Below are 17,412 nucleotides of genomic sequence, written 5' to 3' on the forward strand. Positions count from 1 at the left end.
CCTGGGGGTGGTAGCTGCATCAGCCGCATGGCTAATGGCGTTTCCGAGGCCAGGGGAATCTTCTGGAATGTTCGAGGAGCGCTGGTTATGGAGGTGGGTAGATAAAAGTTTGTTGTACTTACAGTTTTTGATGTTTGAGATGGAATTGAAATACTGTTTGTTGAGAGTATGAATTCTCCTGAGGATGTAGTACAGAGTGGGTCCTTTGCAATTCTGAGAGAGTGTGGCCCTCAGCTGAGGCAGGGCAGACTGTAGAGAGGTTAGGCCAGTCACATTGTCAATGCTGAATATAAATGCCAACTGAGCAAGTCTTGCATGAAACATCATGATCCATAACTCGTTGCATTCAGTACAGTCTGTTTACTTTATGGGCATTCATTCCATGCAAATGGTTTTAACCAAGAAGCTCGCAGCGAGGATATTACTTTCTTGATGTTAAAAGAATTTTGGATGTGAGCATAAGAGGTATAGTTAGTAAGTTTGCTGATGACACCAAAATTGGAGGTGTAGTGGACAGCAAAGAAGGTTACCTCAGATTACAATGGGATCTTGATCAGATGGGCCAATGGGCTGAGAAGTGGCACTTGTAGTTTAATTTAAATAAATGTGAGGTGCTGCATTTTGGGAAAGCAAATCTTAGCAGGACTTATACACTTAATGGTAAGGTTCTGGGGAGTGTTGCTGAACAAAGAGACCATGGAGTGCAGGCTCATAGCTCCTTGAAAGTGGAGGCGCAGATAAGTAGGATACTGAAGAAGGCATTTGGTATGCTTTTCTTTATTGGTCAGAGTATTGGGTACAGCAGTTGGGAGGTCATGTTGCGGCTGGACAGAACATTGGTTAGGCTACTGTTGGAATGTTGCATGTAATTCTGGTCTCCTTCCTATCGGAAAGATATTGTGAAACTTGAAAGGGTTCAGAAAGATTTACAAGGATGTTGTCAGGGTTGGAGGATTTGAATTGTAGGGAGAGGTTGAATAGGCTAGGGCTGTTTTCCCCAGCGCGTCGGAGGCTGAGGGGTGACCTTATAGAGGTTTACCAAATCATGAGGGGCTTGGGTAGAATAAATAGACAAAGCCTTTTCCCTGGGATGGACGAGTCCAAAACTAGAGGGCATAGTTTTAGGTGAGATGGGAAAGATATAAAAGAGACCTAAGGGGCAACTTTTTCACTCAGAGGATGGTACATGTATGGAATGAGCTGCCAGAGGAAGTAGTGGAGGCTAGTATAATTACAACATTTAAAAGGCATCTGGATGGGTATATGAATAGGAAGAGTTTGGAGGAATATGGGCCGGGTGCTGACAGGTGGGACTAGATTGGGTTGGGATATCTGGTCGGCATGGACCGAAGGGTCTGTTTCTGTGCTGTACATTTCTATGAATGGAAATGATTGAAACAATTATTGTTTGTAGCAAGGTCCCATTAACAGCAGTATGATACTGACCAAATAATCTGTTTTACTGATGTTGGTAGAGGGGCAAATATTGGTCAAAACACTATGGAGAATCTCTTTGCTCTGCTGCCAGTAGGATCTTTTACACCCCTTTGAGGGTACTGTAGTTTAATCCCTCTTTAAATGATGGCACTTTCAACAATACAGCACTCTCTTAGTAATACACTGTTGTGTCGACATACTTTTTTTTTTAATACTCTGAACTATGGCTTGAACTTAAAAGCTTCTGACTCAAGAGGTTAATTGGTATAAATTGAGCCACAGTAGGTAATTAAGATCACTGAGATCTCCTTTAAGCCAAAATGGTGCCAAGGTGATGTGGTTGGAAACCACATCAACCAATTTTAGCAGGTTATCACCAGGCAGGTGAGGCATACTCCTGAGTACTGTTCAATGTTAACCAGTCAGCTTGCTTTCAAAGATGAAACTTACTGAGATAGACTGGTTGCTGAAAGCTGGAATTCTCCCTTTTCTGCTCCAGATAAGCATGTGAGCCAAAATTCCAAAGTGTAAGATGCCTAACTTGGTAAGCAGCAGGAAGCTCACCCAGTGTACATTCTGGTAAATTATGTACTTTTAGTTGGTTAAGCTCCAGCAGTTCCTTTGGGAGTTTCTAAATGCTACCTCTGTGCCTATGCTATCTGCGTTTTCAGATGAGAGATTCAACCAATGCCCTGCTTGCCCTCCTGGGGGTGGGAAAAGATTCCTTGGCACCCCTGGAAGTAGAGTAGGGGAATTCTCCACAGTGACTTAGCCAATATTTATCCCTCAATCAGCATGACTAAAACCAATGTAGGAAAGAATGATTGAATTGTACAGAAACAGTACTCACATTCTACATCAGGCAAACAAAACGGCACCTGCAGTTCCTCAGGCTTAGCTAAAACATGGCAATGGGTTGTCATCAGCATGTCAGAATTCCAATTATCCACAACCAAAACCTGGTCCTCTATTGTGGGCTGTAGACCTCACCAAGGTTTTTTTAATTTGAAAAAAAAACTTGATTTTGCGTTTTTCCAGACTCGTTTGAAATTCACAACTCTTTTCTAAAGTTGATAAGATAAAATGAATGCAAAACCCACACATTTTAACAATCTGTCCTAACTCACTTCTTTTGAGATAAATAATCAATAAAAAAATAAGCCTAAAGTATGTTTTTGACAGCTGGCCTTGCTCTTGGATTGAGCATCTGGTTCTCTAGAATGACAAATTAGATTAAAGCTAGTTAAAATTTGGTTACGACAGATTTTATAGAATTCCTACAGTGTGGAAACAGGGCATTTTGGCCCAACAAGTCCTCAACAACCTTCCAAAGAGTATCACACCCAGATCCATTCCTTATCCTATTACTTTACATTTCCCCTGACTAATGCACCTAATCTACACATCACTGAACACTATGGGCAACTTAGCATGGCCAATTCACCTAACATACACATCTTTGGATTGTAGCCAGAGGAAATCCATTCAGACATGGAAAGAATGTGCAAACTCCACACAGACAGTCACCCAAGGCTGGAATCGATCTTGAGTTCATGGTGCTATGAGGCAGCAGTGCTAACCACTGAGCCACTGTTGTACGGTTCTAAGATTATCAGTCAGGAATAAGTGATCAAACATACAGACTATAAAACAAGAATGACCAAGGTTTGCCACATCAGGTCAGTTGTTGGGATACCCTGAGATCACGTCAGTCAGCACAAGTTTGAGCTTTCCACCAGTGATGCCTCTGCCACATCCTTTATAGATTCAACGAGAAGAACATCAAAGAAGCGCTGGTGTTTCTTAAAACCAGCTCCACAAGCAAATCTCTTACAAAACAAACTTTGCTGCACTGAACACTGTATCCAGACAGCTAAAAACCTTATTCCTTGCTGGGCCCTACTTTCTCAACCATCAAATGGCCAATGTTCCGGTGGAACGAACAAAATGCTTCAAAGACACTGTGAAGCTCTTCTTGAAGCATTGGCCTTACTGACTGGGGGAAGCTCATGACCAATCATTCAGAATGGTCACAACTTCTCATTAAAGCTGCACCACATTATGCCTCCCATCACCTTAATGACGAGGCAGAGTAGAGTCAGAAAAATAAGCAAATCCTGTATTCCAGATCCCACTACCATGTGGGATATTCTGTTCCATGTGTTGATCAAAAATTGTCTTGTTCAGGCACATGAAAACATATGGCAGAAGCTTTGGCCCTGCGTAGCTATCATCTTTGAAATGACAGACGGCGAAGAATAATGGGGTTTGCAGCATTGACTGTATACCATTGTAGACTTCAGATTTCCATAATACATTCATTTGGAAGATCCAGACAGAGATTACAAACACTATGATTCTTCAGGCTAAACATCAGTCATCTTCCTTATGTTATGAAATTACTGCGGGTGTGGATTTTGTTCTGACCAATGCTCCCTGTTTATTTTTTGCATGCCTCTACAATTTTGTCACTGTAATCATGGACTTTTCCTCATGGTGGGCAAGGCAAGACAAACCAGGAATGGCAGAAGAGTGCTGGCCTACAGGTATAGGCTGAACACTCAGAAACAAAATACCAACTCAAGAGCGTCAATGCTGTCAGAAGCATACAGTGTAACATGGAGTCTGTGACAGCCTCATTTGTTTTTTAGCATTCTCTAGCTGCTGTTGAATTAAAAGTGATAAGCCTCAATACCTTTCATACAAGTGCAGAGTTGTTCATTCTAGTATATAGTAATCAGGTAAGGAATGAGCCAAGAAAATGTAGCATTGAAAATTATATAAAATAAACTGTTGTGACTTCTTAATGGCGAGATGCAATACGAACTATGACACTAAGCCACAAGAAGTGGGGATTTGAGGATAGTTCATTCTCAGATCTGTATGGGATTTACTAAGTGCTTGTAACAGTGAAAGGTTGTTCGGTGGCCTTAGTGACATGGGCTGGGAAGGGTAATGATGCAAAAATGGATTAATTCCTATTTTCCAATGATCCTTGCAAAAATGCAATAAATCCAAATGTCAACTGAATTTCCCACACAGAAAATCGCTAAACTTTGCGGCGATGTTACAAAATATCTTTCTTCACACAGTCATCATCGCTTGGAATAGATGAACAAAGCATATGTTGAGAATGGATTCCCAATAGTCCTTCAAAAGAAGGCAGCACAAGTTCTTAAAATAAAGGCTTTTCAAGTTTATGAATGGTGACCTGCAATTAATAGGGACTAGAAGGAACAAAGGGTTTCTGGTGTCTTCAGAAGCTTTTATGAATTGCATTAAGGATCAGACTAGAATGTCTAAAGTACTTTTCTTAAACTCCATTCCAGAGACATTTTTACAATCTTGGTTTTGCTTTTGCCCCTGCATGTGAAATTGTGCATTCAGAGAAGTGAATCACTGCTCTGGGCAGCTGAAGGATAAAAGGGTGAGATAGGTTCATTGGACTGAATGGTTTCTTGTATGCTTGTATGACTGAATGGACCATCAATGTTCTTTCATAAAGAACAATAATCTAGCCAGGATTATGGTTAGAGTGATCAGAGGACTTAGAATGCTTATCTGACTAAACTGCAACTAAATCAAGATGAGAGGGACAACGTAGCAAGAAAGGAATGAAATTAGATGCCATAATTTATGGGATCTTCTAAAACCTGCCTGTGAATGATGCATGATAGGAAATGAAAGTTTCATTAAGTGCAGCGACCTTCACATTTTACCCACGTACTTAATCCTTTGCGAGTTTTATCATTTAGATTATTGAAGAGACATTCATTCAGATATGATTCCCATATGTTCCCTTGATTGTTCAGACTCTGAGTAAATTAAACTTCCAACTAATGAGAATTAGCAACCCAAAGCATCAATAAAATCTTGAATCTGATCAAAACAGTAGAATAAAAGTCAGTGGAAGCTGTGACCAAAATGTGCTTTAGACAAGCCACTCTCAAAGCAATATCCAGTTCTCTTATTCAAGCCAGAGGAAGTGAGGGCTGTAGATGCTGGAGAGTCAGAGTTGAAACATGTGGTGCTGGAAAAGCACAGCTGGTCAGGCAGCATCCGAGGAGCAGGAGAGTCGGTGTTTCAGGCAAAAGCCCTTCATCAGGAATGTGGGGGGCAAGTGGGCTGGGAGATAAATAGGAGGGTGGGGCTGAGGCTGGGCATCAACATCGACTTCATTAGTTTCCAAATCTCCCCTCCCCCCACCTCATCCCAGATCCAACCCTCCAACTCGGTAACGTCCTTTTGACCTGTCCTACCTGTCCATCTTCCTTCCGACCTATCCGTTCCACCCTCCCCACTGACCTATCACAATTAAAGCCCACCTGCGTCCACTTAACGCCTTCCCAGCTACCTTCCCCCCAGCCCCACCCCCACCCTCCTATTTATCTCTCAATCCCCTTCCCAGCCCCCTCCACGTTCCTGATGAAGGGCTTATGATCAATACACCAACTCTCTTGCTTCTCAGATGCTGCCTGACTTGCTGTGCTATTCCAGTGCCACATTTTTCGACTCTTATTCAAACGGTAAGGGAAACTTGCTAAACTGGAGGCAATTCAATGAAGGACCTTCAGACTGATCAAAAAGTTGGCGGTATGAGTTATTAAGAAAGACCGTGAAGACCTCAACCTGAGAAGGAGAAATGTATGAGGTGCAGAGGTGTAAAGGATGCAGTGAAGGGAAGGGAAAATTGATAATTCTGCATACAACTTTCAATGGAACTATGAGAAAATAACAAAGATATTGACTTATCTGGATTTAGAATTGAAACTAGGAAACACTTCATTAGCACTAGGGATGGTCTTCTAGACAAAGTGATCGATGCAAAAACCCTAGAATTATTGAAGAAAAAGTCACAGAGGAAAGGTAAGGTTGTTCTAGATGGATTGAGGAGTAATAGGCCAAATTTTCTTTCTCATCCATGATTGTCTTGTGAAATTGGTGTCAGGGGTGTATTTGATCACAGATGTTTCACAACGGAAGCTGCTTATGTGCTCACTTGATGTGTACCCATACCCATACTTCCATCAGGGATTATTAAACAGCAATCAAAAGTCCATTCAATTAACCACCAAACTCCATAGCATTGACAGAAATCAGGAACTAAGCCAGGGAATGGATCTGGATGCTTCCAAATTGTAAACTTTAACTATTCTTACTGGAACCAAAAATGAATATTTATTTATTACTAGTTAGTCACAACTTTTTTTCTCCAAAAGCAATGCTTTTGCTTTTATCGTAAAAGGAGCCTTTTTTTGGTATGAGCAGTTTATAGTGTCAAGTGCATCAGGGGTTCTGCCCCCTATATAGTTCTGTTCCTTAGACCATTTCAAGGATAAGGATGTTAGATCACTGAAGCATGGCATAGAAACATAACATATCTGTAAGTGAAATAGCAGCTCATCAGAAATTTAGTGGAGTAGAAGGTGAAAAAGGGGATAAGGAGTGCAGTAAGGAAACAGATAGATTACATTTCCTTGAGAGCAGAACTTATCTGACATGCAATGTATACCGACAAATAAGGCAGCCATATTGGGAAGCTGCTGGATGGGAAAGAGTTTCAAAGAGAGGGCAGACATCTGCCTGGGATTACATGGGCTAGGAATGATTTAACAAATTGTAATCTAAGGGACAGCTGTCTTCGTGTAACTATTTGAAATTCTAGCAGAAGAACTGCATTAAAGGGCTGGTAAACTGGAGAGGTCCGAGGAGAGAGCAGTCTCTTCTACAGCCACTTTAATAGACTGGGAATATTTGCTCAAGTCAATTGAAAACAGATGAAAAACATTTGGCACTGACAATGTGATATTTCGATCCTAACCCCATGGAAACATGGTTTTGTTTTAACTTTGGATTTGCTTAGCTCTACAAATCCAACTTGATTCTTTTTGAAAATTTTCATGCACAGTTACAGAGTATTGTTTTACTTAAAAGGTTAGAAGTGAAGTGAAGTACAGGAGAAGCCAAGATTTCTGCACGTATTTGCAGATTACAACATTTGGTTTCAATCGAGAGATGAGTGTTCCATGTATAGCTCAATTTCAGCAGTGGAATAGAAAATTTGAATGAGTCATGCATTTGTTCACCATGAATCTACAGAAATATATTATAGTAACATGAAACTTTGCAAATGGCAAGTTTTTCTTAACACTTTGATAGACTCACTAAGTGTAGGGTACAAAATACTCACTGATTTTCTTTGTAAACTGCAGGGAATCCTATAACATATGTGCCAACTTATAAAATTAGTAGAAGCTGGCTAAACAATTTGACAAGTTAACAAGTATATGAAAAGGGCAACAACACAGAACCATTCCAATTTATTAATCTATCATCTGAACATAAACACGTTTATTTATTTTTAAACTTGAACCAAACATCGACCAAACATTATCCCATACTTCTTTGTGAGACATTGTTGTGCATAAATTACTTACATTACCAATAACGACAATTTGAAGATATTTAACAGGCTGTTCAACTGGGATGCTCAAAGTTTGTGAAAAGCTCTATGTAAATGTGAGCTTGACCTGTTTTGATTTATTATTACTGTCACACGTACCAAGGTACATTGAAAAGTTTTGTGTGCAGTGTGGGCAGATCATACCATACAAAGTGCATAGGGATAAGAGAACAGAGCAAGGAATACAGTGTTACCACTGCAGAGAAGATACCCAAAGAGCGAAATCAATGTTAAATTTAAAATTTGAGAGGTCCATTCAGAAGTCAAATAACAGCGGGGAAGAAGCTATTCTTGAATCTGTTCGTACATGTGTTTAAGCTTTTGTAAACCTTTTACAATTGTTATGTTCTTAAATATAGTACAGAGGTATATGAATTTTCCACAGCCCAACCAGTTATCATAGGCCCAAACATTTTCTGCCGTAGCCACTCTCTACTGAACGCTTTCCAAAGGATCTTTTATCTTCTTCTGCACACCAATATCTTTTCCCTTTCCATGCACCATTCAAACATGCATCCATCTTCCCCTTCCCACATTCAAGTTCCTACCCTTTATTCACCTCATCTTCTCAATTCAGTCTGGCATTCTTCCTGACCCAGACCCCTCTACCCGAGTTCATCTTGCCATGAAATCCTGCATTTTTCATCAAATAATCCTCATTCCCCATCTCACTTCATGCTGAAACTGCTTTCTCCGACTCCACTCCATCAGCTCATGATTGCACACTACCCCATCTTTCCAAACCAAGCTCACATTCCTCCTGCCCTACAGGTCAGGCTGCTACAGCCCTACACAACTAATGCTACCTTAAAGTGTAGCCATCAGTTTCTATGTTCTTTCCTCTCCCAACGCAGCCCTTTCAACCAATTTACAATGCTAATGGATATGATTCTAAGCATTACATGCTTTGAATAGTGGTCTTATTTTATGAGATTGCCATCTCTAATAGAATGAATAGATTCACATCCAGGAGTAGCATCACTAGGGTAGGAATTGGTACTCATGGTGAAAAGGTCCAAGCCTGTATTTATTATTGAAACATTGATCATAAGTGTAAAACACAAAAGTGAAATGTATATTGCAGCTATGTTCCTTGCTAAGGACAAAAAGAACAAGTGTGAGGATGTTTCCCATGTGTAGAGTAATAAAGACTGTATAGTTGCAGCCATAAAATGACAACCACCTCACCACCTACCCCCCACTAAGTCCTTTTCCAGACAGCAGAACAATTTTCCCCTTACCTTACAGGACTTTAAAACATGAACTTAATAAGAATGGAACAAAGAAAAAAGAAAATTTACAGCCCAGGAACAGGCCCTTCAGCCCTCCAAGCCTGAGCTGATCCAAATTCACTGATTAAACCTATCGCCTAATTCCTAAGCATCTGTATCTCTCTGCTCCCCACCTACTCATGCATCTGTCGAGACGCACCTTAAATGAATCTACCGTGCCTGCCTCTCCCACTTTTGCTGGCAACGCATTCCAGGCACCTACCATCCTCTGTGTAAAGTACCTGCCATTTATATCCTCCTTAAACTTTTCACCTCTCACCTTGAAAGTGTGACCTCTCGTTATTGAATCCCTCATCCTGGGAAAAACCTTATCTCTATCCACCCTGTCTATACCCTTCATGATTTTGTAAACCTCAATCAGATCCCCCTTCAATCTCCTTTTTTCTAATGAAAATAATCCTAAACTATTCAACCTCTCTTCACAGCTAGCACCTTCCATATCAGGCAACACCCTCATTAACCTTCTCTGCATCCTCTCCAAAGTGTCCACATCCTTTTGGTAATGTGGTGACCAGAACTGTACACAGATTTCTAAACGTAGATGAACCAAAGTCTTGTACAATTTTAACATGACCTGCCAGCTCTTATACTCAATATCTCGTCCAATGAAGGCAAGCATACCATATGCCTTCTTGACCACTCTATCCACCTGTGCAGCCACCTTCAGGGTACAATGGACCTGAACTCCCAGATCTCTCTGCTCATCAACTTTTCCCAAGGCTCTTCCATTTACAGTATATTTCGCTCTACAATTAGACTTCCCAAAATGCATCACCTAATAAGTCAGCTACTGTTCATTCTCTCAGTTTCTTGTTTCTGTTTTCTTAGTGATTACTCACTTCAGATCATTAGTGGGAATGACTAATGATTGAAAGCAATGAAGAGAAAGCTTTCCATTTGCAGAACATAAGTTGATGATATTTTAATTACAGTAACTTACTACTGAATAAAGTCCTGTACTGTACAAAGGAAATTTAAAATAAATTGTTTGAAGTTAGCTGCGTAAAATGATGAGAAGAAAATGTGGCCATTTGAGATGTGGACATAGCTTGTCTTGTCTTCTGTTTGTTCATCCTTTGAGGATATGGACTGCATTCATCACCTGGGACATTTGGAAGGATTCTGGTGAGTAGGTTTAGATGTAACTGCTTTATGGAAGATTTATCTGTAAATAGGACTGGGCACTGCTGATGGTTGACCTTTGGATGAATTGTTGACTTGAGATTTCCTCTCCTTGTGTTTTCACTCTGCCTCTGATACATACTTGCGAACGAAGGAAATGGTACCATTTTGTATTTGGTTGTGCCTGGTTTAGTGATCCTGTGCCAATGTCTCCCAAGACTTGAAGTCAACATCAAAACTCAATGAAACTTTAAGAATTTTGTTGTAACTCTTCCTTTGACTGTCATGACAGTGCAGTCCAGACCAACCTAAGGAGATTTAGTCCAATCAGCAAGTGGCAGATATGCTAGTACATGGCTAGCTCAACTCAGTTGTGACAGTGACAATATAGTGTAGATGTTTCGCATATCAGCTCATGTCAATCAGGTCTGGCATTTTGTCCTACCATCTGGTCATCAGAAATTTAAGATAAAGCTTCTTGACATGGCTACAATCCACACACCCAGTCTCACATAGAAAAGAGCATAGGCAAGACAATTTATATCATGGAATAAAATTCTGAAGGGACTATTTTTTCCATGACAGCCTGGTCCCACCTCTCTATCACACCAAATATCTCATTTTTCTCCCACTACACTTTCTCGTGCATTCGCAGGAGATATAACACGCACACTTTTACTTCCTCCTTCCACAAGTTTGCCTTTGATGCAGTGATTTTTTTTGTAGCTAGTCTTATGTATTCCCTGCTCACAATTTGGGTTGCTCTACACTGGACAGACCAAACTCAGATTGAGCGGCTGTTTTATGGAATTGCCTGGCTCAGTTCACAAACCTTCTGGTCACTTTCCATTTGCAACCACTATCCTGCTGTCATGCTCACATGACCATCCCAGGGCTCCTGCAGTGCTCTACTGAAGCCCATAACAAGTGGATGAACACCACCAATTAGCCCATTTACAGCCTTCTGGAAGAGGCTGAGATTAATCATGCTCTTGGCATCCCTGACTGAAGGTGATCATTGGTGGTTCAGTGGTAGAATTCTCACCTGCCACGCAGGAGGCCTGGGTTTGATTCCTGGCAAATGCATTGCAGCATATTTTGGGCTGAATGGGCCTGTTTCCACACTGTAAGGAATAAATGCTTCAAATTTATTTTTGGCCCATTGCACTGGGCTCCCTGATCACTGAGGATAAGAATATTTGTGAAATCGCACCTCCTTGTTAGTTGGCTAATTGTCGGCTAAGATTCATAGCTGGACATGGCGGGACTAAGAATATATCTGATCCATTTCTTTTGGGATTACTTAGCTCTGTCGATCACTTGCTGCTTCTGCTGTAAGTCGTCCTGTGTTTAATCAGGATGGAGCCTCATTTTTAGGTATGTCTGGTGCTGATCCTGGCATACAGTCCTGCACTCTTTATTTGAATAGGGTTAATAACTTGATAATGATAGAGTGGGGCCATGGAGGTCACAGATTTTGGCTGTATACAATTGTGCTGCTCCTAACGGTCCACAATACCTCACGGATATGCAGTTTTGAGTTGCTGTATTTATTTCAAATCTATCCCTATTATCACACTGTCAATGCCAAGCAACACAATGGAGGGAATTTGTCTCCACAAGGACTGTGTAGTTGTCACTTCTACAAACGCTATCATGGATTTGTGACCGATAAATTGGTGATGTTGAGGTCAAAGGGGTTTCTCTCTCTTGCTGGTTTCCTCACTACCAGGTACAGCTTAGCATCTATGTTCCTTGAGATGTGGCCAGCTTGGTCTGCAGTCATGGTACCGAGCCACTTGATGTTGGAAGTTGAAGCTTTCCACCCCAGAGTATATTCAGTCCCCTTGAGACCCTCAGTGTTTTATCCAAATGGTGTTCAACATGGAGAAGTACGGATTCATCAACTGAGGGGATGGAGGGGTGCAACTCATGGTTACAAGGAAGAGGTTTCCTTGCTCATGTTTAACCTGATGTCATGTGACTGCAGGGGGTTTGAGGACTCCCAGATCAACTCTCGTCTGACTTCCCACCACTGTTCTTTCACCCCCCCTGCAGATAGCATAGGACATGTCCAGGGATGGTGATGGTGGTGCCTGGAACATTGTCTCTAAGGTATGATTTACTGAGCATGATTATGTCACATTATTGCTTGACAAATCTTTTTGGACATCTCTCCCAATGTTGGCACAAGTCCCCAGTTGTTAGTAAAGTTTGGATTTGTTACTGTTACCAAGGTGAATATCAATGGTCTATCTGGTTTCATTCTCTTTTTCAGATTTTGTAACATTGTCCTGAAATGACATTAGTGAACCAGATGGTTTTTTTCAATACGCAAGGATTTCATTGTCATCACTAGTGTAGCTTTAAATTTTAGGTTAACTAATAGAATGTAAATTTCACCAGCTGTCTCAGACATTCGCAGCTGTCTCTGTCTGAACCAATAGTCTGGGTCTCGAGACTAGTCTCGTGACACCACCATTACACCACCACTTACCACTGTATAGACTTGCAGTGTAGCACACAATTTACTCCTCTTTATTCTCAGACTGATCTTCAAAGTCTACCAAAGAGTATACTAACTTTGGCAATTCTTGCATGTGCCTTGTAATCAATACAGACAACACAAGAGAATGTGCCAAAAACATAAGTGAATTGTCTGCTGCTAACAGATTCTGATCATTGTAGGAACACTGGGCTTAAAATCAGACTTTCATTGAGCAAGCCAGTACATTATTTCAGATTACTCATGTTGTTTGTAAGGCCAATGTTGTCACTTGCATTGGAGAACTAGCTCATGCTATATTTATATGTTCATCTCTGAATCAGGAGCTAGTGCAGTCATAAGCAAATAGAATTTAAAAATTCTGTCCTTGGATTTGTGCTTCTGATATGTAAAGGGCACAGTTCAAATTATATCCTTTGCAATTGTGATCTGCTACACTGACAAAGTTAGCTCCAGATCTCAGTAATGTGGGAACCTCAATAACTGAGTAGATCTTGGTCTAAATGTATCAGTGAGCCTGTACTGTGGAGGGTGTTTAAAAGGATCATTTTATGAACTTTCTGACAAATGTTGCACCAAGACAAATTGTCTTTTCTTTGAAACTACTATACTGAGAACTATGTGTGTGAAACTTTCAGGTTCACACTGCGGGGCACCATCTTTTGAGAAGTATAAGAGATAAAGCAGTCACTGGATTGCCAAGTTTGGATTTTCAAAGATTGTAAACTGCAGGAAGTAAGAGAACTTGCAAACTCCTATTCTGCAAATAAATCCTGTTCCAATACAATGGGGAAAAATGGTTATGTTACCACTGAGACTGTCATGGAGTTCACTCTGGGCAATGGACTGAGAATGATCAAAGTCAGCTCAATCAATTAAGTTTCACGACAGTTTAATCTTGTTGAGGGATTACTGATGGCACCTATCCATTTACTTCATAATGCATTTATGCCAATGAAATGAAAAGAGGCACCTCCCACACCTTCTTTGTTGATATCAGTAATGCTAAGCAACCACACGGATCATGGTGAAGAATGGTTGAGGGGTAATCTATCCTGCATCAGACAGACTAATTAAAAGAGATTGAATGATGCTTAAAGCCCTACACTACAAATTTTATACATTATCAACTTTGTGTAATGTTGGTTTTATAATCTAAGTTAAAAACAACGTATGGAAAAAATTAACCATTTTGAGGCATTTGAGTAATGCAAACCTTTTGTCTTCGAGTTAAATACAATTTTTCTCATCGCTCCCTCTCCTTAATACTCTTGCTGTATGTCTCCCTGCCGTGACCTAAACATTTTTTCTTGCCTTTCAATCCATAACTTTACTGTGCTCTCCTGAAAACACTGGCTCTTGCAGGAATAATGCCAGCACATTGCCTCAGCAGTGAAGTACTGAGAAGTGAAGTGACAAAACACTGCGTTACTTGAGGGAAAGCTAAAACAGCTAATAAAGAGAAACCTCAGATTCGGCTGACTGTCTAACTTTATATTGGGCTACTCAACAGAGAGGCATCATGGGATCTGCAGGAAGGTTTCAGAGCGTCCTCTCAATCCTCCATCAATTTGTCCTCAGATCAGAGCAGTTTATATTGGCCACTTCTCAGGAACCATCACAGTCAGCACCATTTCAAAGACATATCGAGGACTCTGGGTGTCGGAGATGGAATCTGTTATGTCATTGCATATACCTTCAACTCCTAAACAAGTGTGAATAAGCACTAATGAGCATTGCTTTTAACACTCCCAAAAAAGTAAACAATAGCCAATGCTGGGGTCAATAGTGTCAGGAATTATTTTATCTCAGCAATAGGTAAAAGAGGCTGAATGAGACTGATGGAAAGTTACCCTGAGACTGATCCTGGTCACTCCGCCAGGAGATCTTTCAATGGGTGGCAGGATAGCAGGGTTGTGTAGGTGGGTACAGGGCTGCAGTAGATGTACTGCCCCTGCAGCAGGGAGGTAACTTAGTGTCCCGAGCTCTAGGATCGATTCCAGTCACGGGCAACTGTTTGTGTGGAGTTCACACATTCTCCCCGTGTCTGTGTGGGTTTCCATCACACCCTATCCATATAATGAAAAGGGATGACATTAAAACAGGTTCTCGATTCTGACTAATGTCTTCAGTTTTCAGGAACTAGTTGCGCACAAAAGTGACCTCTATAAAGCTGCATATGGTGTCAGTTCACTCAGTTAATGCCATTCCTGTCTATGAATCAGATAATTATAGATTCAAAACTTTACTGAGTTCATAACCATTACAAAGTTTGTCCCTTAGCCTTCTGGGGTGTTGAATGAATGTTGCTTGTTGATGCTACCTCACCTTGGATCAGAAGTTAAACTAAACCAGTTTCATCTCACAGTCTAAAGATGTGTAGGTTAGGTGGATTGGCCATGCTAAATTGCCCATAGTGGCCAGGGATATGTAGGCTAGATGAGTTAGCTACGGGGATAGGATTGAGATCTGTTTTAGGGTGGGATGCTGTTCGGTGGGTTTTTATTATTCTCTCCAGAAACAGAGCATTTTTAATGTATGCGAATTAGGGTCCTGCAAAATGTGTTATTGTAATTTTAACATTAGTTGAATGAGTGTGTGTGGCCCTTATTAGAAGACTACCTCAAAATATTTCTAGGCCTTACTGCATCTCCCCTAATGTTAAAGTAGATGTTAAAGTCCCTCTGCAGCAACTGATGAAGAGCAGGGAGTTCTCTCAACGTTCTGACCAATATCACCAAAGTAGTCAGGAATTTCTTTCAGTTACAGTTAGAAGAATATGTTTGGTGCACAATGGCTCCTACATAACTGAATTCACATTTCACATTGACAGATTCTGCCACATTAATTCATTACATAACTGCAAATACACATATGAATTTGGATAATAGTTCTCATTCATTCTGCATCTCCTTTGTATCCACACAATGTCTTCTATTAATGTTCCCTGTGGATTTCTTGTATTGCTGATTCACTCCCATGGCAGCAAAGCTGTGCCTGTACTTCTCATTTTCTTCAATAATGGCCTGGCAAAAGCCCAAAAAGAAAAAAAGCTACACTCCTGGAAGTTTCGCTCTGACCTTCTCTCTTCAGTAGCAGGAAGCATGTATGTGTGGATGAGAGATCAGCAGGTAATGAGCTTCAATGTGCTATTGGCCAAGGTTTGCCACATATCATGGTCAATACTCAGAAATGAAGAATATGCAGTAGGATGAGGTACATCCACTGTCTTAATGCCATGACTGGGACCTGCACGCATTTAATGGGAGACAACTGGAAACCATACTGTGAGATTCATTCATTAGCCATTCACAAGGTAGACTGTTGCAGGACTTCAGCAGAAACTTGCTCACTCACATTCCAGCTACAAGGGACCTGACTTCACTGATGGTACACTCCAACAATTAATATAAAAGTTATTAACCACTTATGCCACATGCACTGGACAGCAGGAAAGTATAATTGAGGGTAATTCCCAAGTTATCATTGGAACATTCAGTTGACTTTGCTCATCACATGGTTATTTTAAAAATACAATTGATGGAAAGGAGAGTTAGGCACTTTGTAAAATGAGTGCCTGACCTTTAATATCAATTTTCTACTCCATAGAATCCCTACAGTGTGGAAACAAACCCTTCGGTCCAACAAGTCCACATCAGCTCTCCAAAGAGTATCCCATCCAAACCCTGATTAATGCACCTAACCTAAACATCCTTGAACACTATGGATAATTTAGCGTGGCCAATTCACCGAACCTGCTATCTTTGGACTGCGGGAGGAAACTGGAGCACCCGGAGGAAACCCACGTAGACACAGGGAGAATGTGCAAACTCCACACAGAGGTTGCCTGAGGCTGGAATTGAATCTGGATCTCTGGCTTTGAGGCAGCAGTGCTAACCACTGAGCCAACGTGCCACCCCTCCGATGATATAAAAATTACTAATAAGATCTTCAAATGGGAAACACAACAGCAACTTGCATTATATAGCAGCTGTGCTGTAGTAGAACACCTTCCCAAAGTACTGCACAGAAAGGTAATTTGGCAAGTATTGTTATAAAGCTAAAGCAGCAGCTGTTAGACAGGTGGCCGAACACTTATAGAGTCATAGAGATGCACAGCATGGAAACAGACCCTTCAGTCCAACCCGTCCATGCCGACCAGACATCCCAAATAATTTGAAATAAAATAGAACACACTGGAAATATTCAGCAGGCTACTCAGCAGTATCTGTGGAAAGAGAAATGTTCTTGTTCTTTTTGCTGCCAGATAGTTGGTTAGGCTTAGCTCCAGCTGAAGGCACATCCACCAATCGTGGAGTGACAGCAGTGGGAGACGCACAAGATGCCAAGAGTTGGATGGACACAGAGTTCTCAGAGATTGTAGAAGTGAAGGAGGTTACAGAAAACGTTAGAGGTGAAATTAAGAAGGAATTTGAGAATATCAGAAGGCACATGTTTTTGTGACAGGGCCATAGGAAATCTGGTCAGGATTTAATGCTGAGTCAGTGCATCCCCAGAGGCGTACGAAAAGCAGGCATGACAGACCATGTTGTGTGCTTCTGCTCCCATTTCCTATGTTGAGCTATGGTGAG

This window comes from Chiloscyllium plagiosum, chromosome 27 (assembly GCF_004010195.1).
Source record: "Chiloscyllium plagiosum isolate BGI_BamShark_2017 chromosome 27, ASM401019v2, whole genome shotgun sequence".
NCBI lineage: Eukaryota > Metazoa > Chordata > Chondrichthyes > Orectolobiformes > Hemiscylliidae > Chiloscyllium > Chiloscyllium plagiosum.